A 13,271-nucleotide genomic window follows, 5' to 3' on the forward strand; every position below is an offset into this window, starting at 1 on the left:
TATGTGAAAATAATGACCTGCACTGACCTCTCAGTTTTCTTTCATTTATTGGTCTACACTAGGTGCTTGTTCAGCAGATTGCTGTGACTAGGTGCTGGGGTGTACAATTTCTTTTGAAGAAGGAAGCTCACAAACTGCACCAATGTTTTAGCATTTTGTGTTTGTTGCTCCAAGTGAGGAGTGGGAGGTGAGGTGGTTGGTGCATTTGTGAGAAGAGGGTTCAGTTTGGTTTGGGCACTGGAGGCATCTTCATAAGACTGGCAAATATGACAAAAGACTTGTGCTCTTCTGGAGCAGCAGTTGAGTCCCAGGCTGGATACCTACCTTAGGGCACCTCAGATACCAGCTGCCAGTGCATGAGCTAATGATTCGACTCCTCAGTTCTCAATCTTCTGAATGAATGGATGACTAAGTAACCTGAGGAATTCAAAATGGGAGTGACCGCAGCTTTCCCACAACCAGGATTTCCAAATTTCCCCCATTGTGACCACAATGGAAACAGTCACAGATTCAAGCATTTCTTGTAGTGTGCTAACAGCGTTTTCTGGAGTAAGTCACTTTGCATTTCAAATTGTGGAAGTTTCAGTGTTCTTCAGACATGCAAGCCTGAACACATTATTATTTTTTTTTTCAAGAAGCAGATATTATCTCCTGTGAGGTGAGACATGCCCTCATTGACTGTAGTAAATATTTCAAATGATGAAAGTCTAAAGGAGAAACAAACCACTTCTGTGTGGGAGATTGTGATAACAATTAAGAATTTATTCAAGACTTAGCCAGCATGAATATTTAAACCTCCTTTCCTTGAAGAAAGGATGGTTACTTCAGGTCGGGGATGAGGGCATGTATGGAGCAGAATAAGGAACAGATGGCTGCTAAAGACAATTTCTGACTATAAATAGTCCCTATCAAGAATATAGAAATAATCAGTTAGGAACTAAGCTCTGCTTCCTGTTGCATGGGAGCAGAGCAGCAGCAGAAAATGTTAACACATGTCAGCATGCGTTTCTGGCTGGGAAAGAGATAGCAGACCCTTTCCCACTGAAAGGTGGGAAGCTGCACTGGGTCTGAAGGTTAAGATGGAAGATTGTCAACAGCTCTTTAGAAAAGGTTTTATATATTTGGTATGCAGGCCAGAAAATGAATGGAAAATGAGGATCAAGACTTTAACCTTTCTCAGCACTCTGTGCAGACAAATGCAGAAACTAGTGGCAAAGTCTTTTTGCCCTTTTGATAAAGAGAAAGCAGGTATGCTTCGCTACCTGAGTTTGCAAAGAACTTCATGTAGAAATATGTCCACTAAAGGTGTAAAAGGTACCTGATGTCCAGACATAGACTTGCAAACTTGAAGTTTTGACCTGGGTACGGGGGGCTTCAGGCCAGACATTCATCCTGAATTGTAAGCCAACTGAACAGCCCATTGAAAGTTCAGGCTGACAACTACACAATTGCAATGGGGTTTAGATTAGAGATATAAAATACAGCCTGTTTTGGGTAAAAATAGAAGAGTTAGTATTCTGATGAAGGAAAGTCTTTTGTAGAAAGTGCTACCTCTAGATATTTCTGTATAAGTGTCCTAACAATGGATATGACTTACATACCAGTTGTGTGTGTCTTCATCTAAAGGAAACATAACTGAACATTTCTGAGAACCTGTCTCAAAATGGGTATCTTCTGTCTGCCAATACCATCTTTGTTTTACTTGAACTCAACTATGTTGCACTGATTCCAACAGGAGGTCTGAGCAGAAGGCTGAAACCCAAGAATGGCACATATAAAGGGGCATCTGTGACATATTACATTTGCTTTGCTGGTCATTTCACAAGTGCCTCTGGCATTACACTTTTGAGGACTAGCTACTGATGAAATAATTGAAAGGAAAATAAGAGTTTGTAACTCTTATTAATAAGAGTTTTAACTCTGGGCCCTAGCTGGTGCCAGGCAGTCCTCCTCCTGCCCCAGCCTGACATCAAACCCTGATGCTGAGCAGGGCTGTTACTGAAATCCTGCTATTCCACTTTGGCTGACAGCAAGTTTTGTACAGCTCGCACGTGGAATGCTTTTAAAAGGATTCAGCTAAGGAACAGACCTACTTTTATTTGTGAGCCAAGCCCAGATCAGATGTCAGGTTGTTTATGACCAATCATACAAATGAACTAACCTACCACAGCAACATTACTCTAGAAGGTTTCTTAGAAACCTTATAGAAATATTTTTACCAAGTGCCCAAAAGACTGCAACACATGAAATCATTTTGACTACTGTGATCAAGAAAGCTAACTTGCTTGTTTGGCAAGAGCATGAGTAAAAGGATAGCACAAAGGTAACCTTTAAAACCAAGAGCATGTTTAGACTTCATCGTCTTTTATTTTCCCCCCACAAGCACAGTCTCAGAAATATTCTGTATTTCTTGCCCTCTGCCTCATTTGCTTCTCATTGTTCAGGAGCTCATAGGGTTTCATTCCTCCCAAGATCCATAAATCATATGATTAACTTTCAGTCCAAGACTGTTTTATATGAGCAGAAGAAATCTAATTGGAATACAATCACCCTCCTACTGCTTTTCACAGCTTTCTTTGCATCTCAATGTGATCTGAATTTCAGATATCTCTTTTTGTGAGATATTTATTTTTCCCCATCATGAGTTGGACTGAATTGTGCTGCTATCTTTTTCTGCCCTTCCAAGCTCTGGCTGTAAATTAACCATTATCCGGCTGAAGTAAGTTCCTTTGGAGTTCATAAACAGTATTTCAGCACGATAGCTTCTAGGCTGGTTGTACAGGCACAAACCACTCAATCCCCTGAACATGAGGGGTTAATATTAGGTTCATTTTTCCCCTGTCTCAACTTAGGTGCTTAATGGAGAAGCTCTGCCTTAAGGAGATGGAGCACTGGATGGACCGAAGAAGAAGCAGAACTCCATTTGCAGATGCTGGATGAACTCTGGGTTGGGGAATCTGTGAATTATGCTTATGGGTTTTTAATTTATATTGATGGAGATTTGGTACAATTGAAAAATCCTACTGATCATGGATCCATTCTTGTCCTGCAGTTTACAGGCTTATGTTACTCTTAAAAGAAAGTCAAAAACCTTTTGTTACTACCTTAGTGTTTAGGAAAACTGGCAGCCCAAGAGTCCTGAATACTAAGATGCTTCCTTTAACCATGCAACCCACAAGCAGCACAAACTTTTCTTTAATTTCTCCCCTCTTCCTCTCCAAGACTTTCCACAGACCAAATAAAGCAAGTCTATGGGACATGACTCATGCAATGCTTGCCTCTTTTCTCTGATGCTGTTGGTGAGGGGATTTGTTTGTGTATGTATGTGCTGCAGATACAAACCTATAAAATAGGAAAAAAAAATAGAAAAATAAAAATAGAAAAATAATATATAAATAGAAAAAAAATTGAAATCTAACCACTTTTACATATGCAGGTATAAAACAGAAACAACTTAATTATTACCACATGACTATGAATAGACAGTGAACACAAAAGTCTTGATTCCTGTAGCTCCATGAAAACTGCAAGATGATGCATCCTTCTGTACACATGCCCTGGTCATTTACAACATGGACATGTCAGAAAGCATCATCACAGCTTCTGCCTTCCACTCTTTCATCCAGCAGACAGCAGAGTGCCATTTGGACCGAAGCAGAAAAGCGCACGCTGGATTTCATCCTGATGTGAAGTAGAGACAAGGCAAGATGCCAGCTCTACGTCCCACAGTTTAGACATAGATAATCAATCCATTAAGCAGCTGACTGTCATTAAATAACTACATACCAAGCCCAGTTCTGCTTCTTATATTTTCAGCAGTACCACTTGCCTCAGCAGAGCTACTTGTGCAAGTATCTTGGTGAATCTGGCTTGCCAAGTGTCAGAAGAAACTCTTGCAACCAGTTACTTCTGAGTTTGAAGTAACACGGACGTTGAATTAGATTTCTTATCTAAAGTAAAACTAATTAATAAAATGATTAAGCTATTAAACGCATGCATCTCAATTCACATCTGGCTGTGATTCACTGGCAGGTCAATTAATCAAAAAGAAATAGACTTTCTCTTTTTCTGGACCTTTGCATGCATTGTTTTACAGTGCTGGAATTGCTCTCACTTAGGTTTTTAACAGACTGAGGGGAAGGAGGATCAGACTTAGTGTAACAGATGGAGAAAAGTTATTCCCACTGATATGATGTGACACTTTTTTGTGCCTGCTTTTGTTCAAAACACCTTTTTTGACTCTAAATTTTTTGACAGATATTTTCCAATATAGTGGAGAATGTAGAATGGAGATTAAGATGGTACTTAACTCAATTTATTTTCAGTCTCTCTAATGTAAATCTTTACACCTAAGCCAATAACTGAACACTTCCATTACAGTTTTTTTTTTTTTTTTTTAATGGGAAATTCATCTGACCAAATGAAGACTCAAAGAGTTTTGGAGTCAAAGTTGATTAGCTCAGAGGTAGATATGTAAATTTAACCAAACTAATCCCATCCACATGTCTGCCTTCAAATCTTTCTTCCCTGCTGGCCACAGTACAGTACTATGTGACAATGTCCACACTGGTGCTCCACTAGCTGTACTGGAAGGGACTTTTTGTTCAATATTCTCTTGGTTCTTAGTAATTCATTAAAAGGGGTTGCCATGGGGATATAGTCTCTGGGTGGCCTTGCTTTCTTTCTCTCATCCCCTTATACACAGTGTGCACTGTACAGCATTTTATGCAAATAAGTTCCAAGCAGAGTTGCTTGTCATTAGTGCAGACAACTCTAGAGGCAAAAACAAATAGAATTTGTCGGTGAGAACTCTGTCATTAAGGATTTTTTTTGCACCCCTGCAGTGATTCATAGTGCACTTCACCGTTTTCTGCCTACCTCTTCATATCTTTTTTTGTTCACCCAGTAGAAAAATGTCATATTCACTACCTTTTCTACAATTACAGGTTTTATTGATATCATACAAGAAAGCTAGTTTCAGCACCTGGCAAACTGGCAGCATGAGAGAAGGATTTCCTGGATGTCATCTCTGTTCAAACACTGATAAAGTGCAGCCAAAGCAGGGAAGACAAACAAAAGGATTAAAACTTCGCTGGAGAAGAAAAGAACTAGACAAGAAACCACACTCTGGATGCAGTGAAGAGGTAAAACTGGACAACTATCATCAGTGCAGCTTTTTTTTACAGTGAAAACACGCATATAACCTGATTTTGCTGAGCATGCCCTACTTGAACCTGAGTATATGTCACAGTATGAAGAGATATGTGAGTTAGTGTGTACACCTCATGTATTTTAGCTGAGTGCTACCCCAGAAATAACAGGAGATTCTGCTAATTCACTAATTCACTACTTGGTACTTCTCTGGTATCTGAACTAGCCTGGATACCTCTATACTAAACCACTGCATACCACTACATGCACTTTCAATGTCTCCCAGGTCCCAGTATCTTTGTCGGAATTGAGGTCTGCTTAATAATTCACTGGTTCAAGCACTGACCACCCAGCCAATGTCAATTTAAACAAATTCACCTGTAAAGCTCCCATTAGGCCTAGGCAATGTCACATCTGCTTCCTGAAACAGCCACATTTTTAAGCAGAGAGCAATACAAAATCTTTGGTTTAATTTCAACTACTGAAAGAAAGAAAATATCCTATCATCCATGAAAAATTCAAAGACAGCTTTAAAAACATTAGCCACACAGAAATACTTGTGTTATGTAAAATGTTCCTCATGAAACAGTGGGAGATCTGTCTGAAATTAGCAAGAATTGCAAAACCTCCCACTCTGAAAGTGAAAGGAGAAGCAAGGTTATAATTATATAAATGACTATGGGGGAAACTGTTGCTCTGTATAGAGTGTGGGATCCAGGCAGTGTTGAACTCTACTTGGAGACAGCTTTCCTAAAACCAGTGATTTGTTCTTCGCCCCCCTGCCTCTTGTTTTTTGTCAGTTAAAGATTGTTAAAGACCCAGTCACTGCCACGCAGAGATTTCAACCATGGGGTATGTCCACCTGCACTCTCAGGGCAAGGGATTCACATGCTGTCTAGTCTGAGCCTGCTTCACTCCCTTTCACCCTCTCTTTACACATCACTCTCTTGCACCCTCTCTTCGCTGCTGTGATTCTTGAACCTATAACATTTGCAGATGAACTGGACTACAGGATTTATATATTTTGAGGTTCCACAACTATATTTACCCACGATAAACCAGGATTATAGTTCATTTTTCTGGGACATGTGGCAACAGAAACAAACAGAAATATGACCTTTGAAGGGTTCTAAAATCCAATTGTGTCTTACATCAGTTTACCTTAATTGACTCAAGAAATATACAAACACATAAAAATATGGCACTTGTGCACATTATTGATTAAATTTCCTAACCCATCTGAAGTAATCCCTGAATCTGAATCAACAGCAAGTTAAAGTTGCTTAACTTCCTTACACGTGGCTTCCCCTACAGATCAAATGGTGTCTGGTCCCTTGTTTTTCTTTTCCGCCCTACCCAATTTTACAGTCTGTTTCCATTTTCCCAGCTGTCCCCCAAAAGGGCATCTCTGCTACAAAAGCATTTCCCACTCTTATCTTTGTCTGCCATTTGCACGCATGTCTCTCCCTAATCAGTTTGCAGTCAGACCAGCTGATCAACCTCATTTTGTGGCCAAAGCATTCCTAGGGCCATGTGAACTGCAGGGACATAGGGCAAGGGCTGAGAGAAGGCAAATCTTTCTTTTCCTGCATGGCCGGCTTCAGCCTAAGTTGAACATAAGACACCCTGAGGCTGTAGAAGATTCTGCTTCTCAGTATATGCCTTAACATCCTTGCTGTAGACAGTCCACAGTGGCAATTACAGTTGCTACTGGGAAAAAAAAAATCATGTTTTTTTTTTTTTCTTTCTGTTTTTCCATCTTTGATTTATACATTTGAAAATTCAACAGTGTGATGCTAGGACAGACCAGAATGGCACAGCTGTTACAGCTGCACATCTAAATGAACAGTTAGGTGCCCATAGTCTTAGACCTTAATAAACATTTCAAAGTATAGAGCAGAAGTCAACATTTGTTAACTATCATCACGTGTAATATATGGTATCCTTACTGTAAGGAAAGAGAAGTACAGATCCCTACTGCTGCTGGGATAACTGTTGACATGTGCTGACATTTAAACAGCAAACAAAACAAGACCTGACCCTGCAGTGTCCCCACAAGTATCATTAGTCACTTACTCAAACCCACTAAAATCAAATGGGATTGCTCTCATGACTACAGATTTTAGGATCAAGCCCTTAGTGGGAAAAGAATCTCTCTTGAAGTAAGATTCTACTCCATTCATGCTAATAGGCATATTCAATTTCCTTCAATTGTAGCATGACAGAGCTTGTAGTATATAAACATGAAGTCTGTAATTTTAAGGCACTAAACTGTTATTAAATCAAATATCTAAGGTATTTTAATTTAAAACTTCAAAGAATACCTAGCTGGGCAATAGGCATTCTTGTCATTAATTAAAATACAGCTGATGAGCAAAGCACAGTCCATGAAACCATACAACTGAAAACCCAGCAACTGTGATCCAGCACTCCAGTACAGTGGAGTTGGAGGAAACCAACAAGGATATAAAGCTGCATCTTTCAATCTGTCATATTCTTAAAGATAAATCTGTGCCACCCCCATCCCACTCCCACCCCCTACCCTCATTCAAAAACTTCTTGAAAGTGCTTATCATCAGAGATGACTTGTCACTGCATTAGTGAATTTTGGTGGCATTAATTTCTTCTGTTTCAAGGAATTTTAAATAATGGAAAAGTCTTTCATAGAAGTACAGAAGACTTCAGGAAGAGGACCACAACAGTTTTAAAGGAGTTATTACGCTTTCTGATGTAAATATACATTACCTGATCCTTTTATTTATAATATGGATTATGTATTTGAATTAAGTGACTTTTAAGAACATTGATTATTGATCTGATAAACTATAATGGCTATCCATCAGTATCTATTGTGTAAATAACCATTTTTAAAAATTTGTGTTGTCATAAAACTTCTTATGAAAAGTACCTAAGGTACTTTGCATGCTGAGTAACCACTTTTCAACATTAAGTACCTTAGCCAAAAATACATTTTTAAATTAAGCAGCTTTTAATTTATATATGATTTAAAAAGAACTCTTTTAAACCACTCAGCATATACTTTTTTGTACTTGTGTAATTTTAAAATGGCCAAGCCAATGCTTTTTAAAATTCCTAAGAATTAAGATAATGGTAAAATAGGAAATCAGGTTGCTATAGCAGGCTCATCAATAATTCTTTGTTACAATACATCTTGCATGACAATACATACCGACAAACATGTGCCTTTGAGCACTTGTTTTTGTTAGTTCATTTCCAGCAAAGAGGGAGATACCACTGTCTACGTCCAAATTTAGAAAGGGTTTGTTGAGCAGGCTCTATACCACGTAGTGATGGAAATAGAGGAGTTCTTTCCTAACACGAGTGAACAACTATGTCTTAGTAAGAGAAAGAAGAAAACAGAGAAGGTGGAGTTGTTGGGGATGAGGCACTGACGCAGAAGTCTGCATGTACTGGAATCATTAAAGGCAAGCTGAATGGGGAGCAAATGAGAGGACATACAGCTGACACTAAAGTAAGCGTCTGCATTCAAGCAAGTAGGTGTGCAATGAGGAAGAACGATGCCCACAGCTGGAATGCCACGGGTCGGGAGTGGAGCCCACAGAGGAGAAAACAGAGGTAAAAGGGCGATGTAGATACCACCCACACAAATTTTTCCTGCTGGTGCATTCACTGGAACAGCAACCCAGTGCAAGTTCCCTGTGGCATATGCACTTTGTTAGCGACTCACCCAAACAGCTATCTGACATGCCAGAAAATATTTACAGAACCAGCAAGGTAAAACGCAACATCAGAGAACATGATAGGGAAATCACTTTAGAAAAACTACCAGCACAAAACAAAACCCAAGCACGTGTAGGAATGGTCACAGGAGATATTTTCTTTATAAGTTTTGGACACTGTTGTTTTAATTGGGGCCACGCAGGCTCCTCCTCATGTGCCTTCCTCAGCATTGCTGCTTGTGAAGGCAAGAGTCCAGCCGGTGACCCAGGGCTACCTCCTGTTGCAGCTGGGACCTCTGTCCTTTGACAGGGGGACGTTCCTACACTTGCATATTTGTGTAATGTACATATACATCCCCACTGTGGCAAGGTGTAAAGGCCTCTTACCATGAGGCTCTGTGCCACTGAGGATCGCTCCAAGACAGAGCTCAAAGGATATGCAAAAGACCCCTGGGAACTGGAGTTTGCCCCATCCCCACCAGCATTCCTCTCTGGTTTACTTAGAACTGACTTGACACACTCAGCTAGCACAAATAAGAACAGCAGGGAGAGGTAATTGCACTGCAAATGCACTGCAAGTCATGGTAGGGATGAGTTTCATCAGGACAACAAACTATAGTTTGTGGAAAGCTGATTTTTGCAGGGGCCAGCGTGTACAGGATTAGAAGCAAAGTCAATCACAGTTTGCAGTGTCTTAACTGACCGCTTTTATTTCTGTTTTATTATCAGGAATTTAGTGTTGTTTTTCTCTGTGATGCCGTCCATTACCCATGCAAGACATTTTCTACACAAAATCAGAAGACATGTATTTGCCAAAGGAATACAGTTCAGTGTAGCTACATACTACATCGCTCACCACACTTTGTTTTTTAATCTCTGGCATACTGGGAGCATGTGCTGGACAGCATGTGTACCTTTCAGAGATAACCTGGAGTCAAGGTGTCTCACAGAGGCGCCAGCACAAGTAACGTGAACTTCGGCCTCACGCAGCCCGTTCCAATTTGTCCACACTAAGCCCTAATGTTCCCACAGCAGATGCTAGTGCCTTGTATTTGCTGGCTATACAGATACTCCAAGGGAGTACTTAAGTATGCAGCTGCATATATATTTGGTCTTGCTTAGCTGCTGTTTTTTGTTGTTGTTGTTGCTTTGTATTGTTTTTGTTTGTTTGTGAAATAATGGAAATTGCACTAGTAATTTTGTTGGAAAGACACCAAACACCATGCTGTTTCAAACTCTTGGAGGCATAAAATGTTGAGAATGTGACTGAATAAACAAAGGCAAACACATCAAAAATTGTTACAAAGGTATTTGGGAAAAAAGATAAATGTTCCATCTGTCTTGACTACATCTGTACTCTTTTTGTATTTAATTTCCATCAGTCTTCTAGGAGAGAAGTTCCCTAAGAGCTTACTAAAACTCGAAGTCATTATTTTTAATGTTTTTGCAAAAAATTTAGAAAGTATGGAAGAACAATAAAATGAATCTTCTTTTACACAATGAGCTAGATTCAAGAGTTACATATACCCACGCAGGAAGCAAAAAGAGGGGCCTTCTGTCCAACAGGTTTAAATGCCACATACCCATCACAGATGTCCTAAGAACAAGCTAACAACCAACACTTACTTGTAGCAACTGAACACATCATTTCAAGTGAGGAACACAAATATCTAAAAACTTTAAAAAGTGCTTGGATCACAGAAAATAAAGCTCCTGTTTGTCAAATAAATTATTCCCTGTGCACTATTTGGTCATCTGTCATAACAGCATAACATTTTTTTGAGCATTTTAATAACTGGTCAGGAATATTATTCAGTAATGTTTATGAATGTCTGGTGAAAAAAGGAATAAATACAGTAAAAAACATCTTTGATGTCAGCAGGTGTTCATGAGTAACCTAGGGAAAGGTCATCTTCATGTCAAAGGCTGCAAGAAATGTCACATGCTTTCTCTTAATTAATGCAGGCTAGGACAGAATCCTCAAGGAGGACCTGAGATCAGAAGGAGGATACAATCATTGTTGTACCAATTACCAGTGCTTATTTGAGCGTCTCTCTGTTTGCAATTACCCCAATTAAACCAAACATGTAATTTCTAAGCTGCATCAGTTTATCATAAGTGAATCTACTTGGATGAGGGTTCATTCTGTATTTAAATATAGATAGACCCATCCTTGCCAGGTGCTGAGTTTGCTCGACTCCTACTGAAATTAGCAGGGGCTCAGCATTTTGCAAGGATCACTTAGCAGTGCCCAGAATTGGGTTCTTTATGTGTCTTATACATCAAACCCAGATCTGTGCTTCTCTAACGTCCATTTGCAGAGTAATCCATATTTCTTTTAATTCATTTATTAACAAACAGATGTTATACATCCACTTGGTATTTCTTCTAAATAAATGTTAGTGGCTGTCACTACTAGATACTTAGGTAAATTGAATGTATTCGTATTCCCTTTTGCACCACAGCAATATTATGCAGCGTACTTTAGCTTTCAGCTTTTCCCTATGTACAGAATATTTATGGTCCATTTTGGAGTTGTCATCCAAGCACTTGGGGTCATTTTCTTATTAAACAGCACAATATTAAAGCAATGGGGTACAGCAAGTGGTGTGTTTCTGGATATTTTGTCATGCCTCAGGCTCAGTTTCCATCTTCCACCCAAAATAACATAACGCTGAATATTCGTACAATAAAAATAATAATTAAAAAAAAACAAAAACACAAATGACAACAAAAAACACAGTAAAATCAGATTATTTAAGAAAGATAATATTTCATTATAAGTTCCAAACTTATATGGGGGCACTTTTCATGTGGGAGCTCTTCAGAGAGATGAAGTGATTGATTTTTATAAGAGTTGGAATGCATGACCAAGGGCAGATGGTGCATAAATTTGAGCCCCAGTCTCACATTCTGCTCTGTGTAGGTGGACTACTCAACTGCTGTGACTGAGAAAAAAGAATACAATTGTGAACAGATAAGACTCTTGGGTACCATGATCAGGCTGTAGGACTAGGGCCCAAACTCGTATTTCAATAACCATTTTAAAGACAGCTTTTGGCAATACGTTCAAGTATATAAGCTAGAATTTTTATCCTGGTATTTATATGCTGATGATTGATAGTGTAAAATTGGTGAGATGTCTCTGCTTAAGATACAGTTTGTGCTGTTATAGACTGTGTGAAAGATGTTTATTTCACACACCATGATAAATATTAGGTCCTAGCCATCACCACAACTAAGAAAAATACGTGAAATACCCTCCCTAGCTAAACTTACTGCAGGGGTGACTAGAAAGACAACAAAAGAGGAGGAAATAGAGCCCTGGGCACTGCAGCAACACAAAGGACACTGTTCAGATTGCACCAGAAGAGAACCCAGATGTCTTCTCTTTTACCAGATCCTATGCCTTCGATTTTACATTTGCAGCGCTCATCTGACTCTGTCACTGTACCAGTCTAATGCATTGATTCAAAGTATGCTTGTTTTTTGTCAGATGACACTGAGAATAAAGCATGCTCCCAGAATATATGCCACAAAACTAATGGAACACATGAGCCAAATGTACACAATTTCTTTATCCTGCTGTTTATACCGTGTCCTCTATGAGCATCAAGAAAGGATTCAAGGATGAAGAGAGACCACAATGCTGCAAGAGGGGTGGGCACAAACAAAGGACAAATAGTTGGGCAAAGCTCAAAGGAAAATTTCAGGGTCCCTAGACAGAGAAAACCAAAGAATGTCAGGGAATTAATTTAACAATCTTGGGAAATATGGAACAGACAACACATACTAGAGATGGGGACTTCTAGTCTTTCACCAGCTTTTTCCTAATATCTTCAGTAATCAATCAACTATTTCAAAATATAGCATCAAGTAAGTTTTTTTGTTCTGTAATTACCTTGGATTATCAACAGTGCCTCTCTAGCAGAGTATAAACTTTCTGTTTAGGAATGGGAAATAAATAAGCGTACAATGTACATGAAGTACAAGTACACAATGTACACAAGACAGTGATGTACTATGTCCCCTTTTAAAGTGTTATCTATCCATTTTAATTTCTGTGATTTGTTGTCCCATAGGCAGATTTAAAAAGCAGCTTCAACCTTTATTTCAGTTTTATAGGATCCTGCAGCACTTCCAGAACTGCTCAGAACCTGGGCCACATCTGCCAGCTGAGATGGCAGAAGAAGAAATCTCCATCATTTAGTTCATAAATGAATGGGTCTGATTGCTGATCCTAAGCAGCTGGACTAGAAAATCGTAGAGTGAAGGAAACACCTGGTGAAGACTCCACATATTTCTAATTACTTCTTTGTTTTACCTGGCCTATGAAAATTTGCAGGAACAGATTTCGGCTCATACTGGGAGATACCCTCTCATATAAATATCTATGATAACATAGCAACAAGGGATTTT

The 13,271-nt window shown here is 39.2% G+C and overlaps 1 long non-coding RNA gene across 1 annotated transcript in view; it reads left to right on the top strand.

Moving 5' to 3' along the window:
* Positions 1 to 13: 13 nt before the first annotated feature.
* Positions 14 to 13,271, top strand: part of LOC310899776 — a 29,099-nt gene continuing 15,841 nt past the window's right edge. Inside the window, exons 1-2 of the long non-coding RNA XR_014584657.1 lie at positions 14 to 2,947; positions 4,947 to 5,144. This is a non-coding gene — a long non-coding RNA (uncharacterized lncRNA). The remainder of the gene's footprint in view (positions 2,948 to 4,946; positions 5,145 to 13,271) is intronic.

Source organism: Anser anser (assembly GCF_964211835.1).
Source record: "Anser anser genome assembly, chromosome: 1".
Taxonomy (NCBI): Eukaryota; Metazoa; Chordata; class Aves; order Anseriformes; family Anatidae; genus Anser; species Anser anser.